This window comes from Oryctolagus cuniculus, chromosome X (genome assembly GCF_964237555.1).
Source record: "Oryctolagus cuniculus chromosome X, mOryCun1.1, whole genome shotgun sequence".
Classification (NCBI taxonomy): domain Eukaryota; kingdom Metazoa; phylum Chordata; class Mammalia; order Lagomorpha; family Leporidae; genus Oryctolagus; species Oryctolagus cuniculus.
This window is the reverse complement of record NC_091453.1, coordinates 121,849,013-121,851,858: the sequence shown is the minus strand read 5'-3', so window position 1 is coordinate 121,851,858 and position 2,846 is coordinate 121,849,013. Positions and strand designations below refer to the sequence as shown.

General features: G+C 43.3%; 1 pseudogene; it reads left to right on the top strand.

Annotated features, from left to right (window-relative positions):
* Positions 1-1,092: 1,092 nt before the first annotated feature.
* On the top strand, positions 1,093-2,343 carry LOC100352358 (Y-box-binding protein 1 pseudogene; annotated as a pseudogene).
* The last annotated feature ends 503 nt before the right edge of the window (positions 2,344-2,846 follow it).

Here is a 2,846-nt window from a genome sequence, read left to right as displayed (position 1 = left end):
AAAAAAAAATATGTGTAGACCAGTAGAACAGAAAAGAAAACTTGAGAAATCAATCTACGCATCTACAACCAACATATCTTTGTTAAAGGAGCTTACATCAATAATTGGAACAAGGACAGTCTCTTCAACAAATGATGCTAGGAAAACTGGATCTCCATATGCAGAAATATGAAACAAGATCCCTATCTCATACCTTACACAAAAATTCACTCCAAATGATTCAAAGACCTAAATCTAGGACCTGATGCTATCAGATTACTAGGCAGCATTGGGAAAAACCGACAGGAGATCAGCATAGGGAAAGACTTATTGGAAAACTCAGAAGCACAGGCAAACAAAGCCAAAATTGACAAATGGGATTACATCAAATGGAGAAGCTTCTGCACTTCAAAAAAAAAAAAAAAAAAAACACTCAGCAAACTATAGAGGCAACCAACAGGATGGGAGGAAATATTTGCAAACTATGAAACTGATAAAGGATTAATATCAAGAAGCTAAAAGAGCTAAAGAAACTCAACAACAACACAACATACAACCAAGTTAAGAAATGGGCAAAGGACATGAACAGGCATTTTTCAAGAGGAAATTCAAATGGCCAGGATTTCTAGCCATCAAGGAAATGCAAATCAGAACCACATGAGGTTTCAACTCACCCAAGTGAGAATGACTTTCATGCAGAAATCAACAAAGAACAAATGCTGGCAGGGATGTGGGGAAAAGGGTACCCTAATCCACTGTTGGTTGGAATGCAATCTGGCCACAGTAGAAGATAGTATGGAGATACCTCCGACTTCTAAATATAGACCTGCCATATGACCCAGCCATTCCACTCCTGGGAATTTACCCAAAGGAAATTAAATTAGCACATAAAAGAGCTATTTGTACTCCAATGTTTATCCCAGCTCGATTCACAATAGCTAAGCTATAGAATCAACACAGATTTCCATCTACGGAAGACTGGATAAAGAAATTATGGTATATATGCACTATGGAATACTACACAGCAGTAAAAAACAAAATCCTGAGTTCGATCGGTAGCGGGAGTGGAGAGCCGACCCCAGAGAGCCCTGAGCAGCCCCACTGCAGCCATCACACCCGGGGAGGAGCCGCAGCTGCCGCAGCCGGCCCCAGTCACCATCACCGCAACCATGAGCAGCGAGGCTGAGGCCCAGCAGCCGCCCGCCGCCCCCCTCGCTGCCCCCGCCCTCAGCGCGGTCGAAACCAAGCCCGGCACCAAGGGCAGCGGCACAGGGAGCGGTGGCCCGGGCAGCCTCACATCAGTTGCGCCCGCCTGTGGGGACAAGAAGGTCATCGCAATGAAGGTTTTGGGAACAGTAAAATGTTTCAATGTAAGGAACAGATAGGATTTCATCAACAGGAATGACACCAAGGAAGACGTATTTGTACATCAGACTGCCATAAAGAAGAATAACCCCAGGAAGTCCCTTCGCAGTGTAGCAGATGGAGAGACTGTGGAGTTTGATGTTGTTGAAGGAGAAAAGGGTGTGGAAGCAGCAAATGTTACAGGTCCTGGTGGAGTTCCAGTGCAAGGCAGTAAATATGCAGCAGACCGTAACCATTATAGATGCTACCCATGTCGTAGGGGTCCTCCACGCAATTACCAGCAGAATTATCAGAATAGTGAGAGTGGGGAAAAGAATGAGGGATCGTAGAGCGCTCCCGAAGGCCAGGCCCAACAACGCCGGCCCTACCGCAGGCGAAGGATCCCACCTTACTACATGCGGAGACCCTATGGGCGTCAACCACAGTATTCCAACTCTCCTCTGCAGGGAGAAGTGATGGAAGGTGCTGACAAACCAGGGTGCAGGGGAACAAGGTAGACCAGTGAGACAGAATATGTATCGGGGTTATAGACCACGATTCCGCAGAGGTCCTCCTCGCCAAAGACAGCCTAGAGAGGATGGCAATGAAGAAGATAAGGAAAACCAAGGAGATGAGACCCAGGGTCAGCAGCCACCTCAGCGTCGGTACCGCCGCAACTTCAACTACCAACGCAGACGCCCAGATAACCCTAAACCACAAGACGGCAAACAGACAAAAGCAACCGATCCACCAGCTGAGAATTCGTCTGCTCCCGAGGCTGAGCAGGGCGGGCTGAGTAAATGGCGGCTTAACATCTCTACCATCATCCAGTCATCCAACAAGAAGAAATGAATATGAAATTCCAGCAATAAGAAATGAACAAAAGATTGGAGCTGAAGACCTTAAGTGCTTGCTTTTTGCCTGTTGACCAGATTACTAGAACTATCTGCATTATCTATGCAGCATGGGGTTTTTATTATTTTTACCTAAAGATGTCTCTTTTTGGTAACGACAAACGTGTTGTTTTTTTTTTTTTTAAAGCCTGGTTTTTCTCAACACACCTTTAAAGGTTTTTCAATTTTTTCATATCTGGTCAAGTTGAGATTTTTAAGAACTTCATTTTTAATTTGTAATAAAAGTTTACAGCTTGATTTTTTCAAAAAAGTCAACAAACTGCAAGTACCTGCTAATAAAGGTCTTAAATAATTAAAAAAAATGAAATCCTGTTATTTGCAACAAAATGGATGCAATTGGAAATCATTATGCTTAGTGAGATAAGCCATTTCCAAAAAGAAAAATACCATATGTTCTCTCTGATCTGTGGTACCTTATACAGAACATAAAAAAGTAATCCACATAAGTGAAATTGACACTTTGTGATGTAATGCCAATGAACAGCCCTTGACTTGACTATTGAGGAACAGTGTTTATGTTTGCTTGTTTGGCAGGGGTGTTGTTTGTTTTCTCTTCATACATTTTGTTGAACTCTGTACTCAGTGTAGGGTTAATCTTATGACTATAAA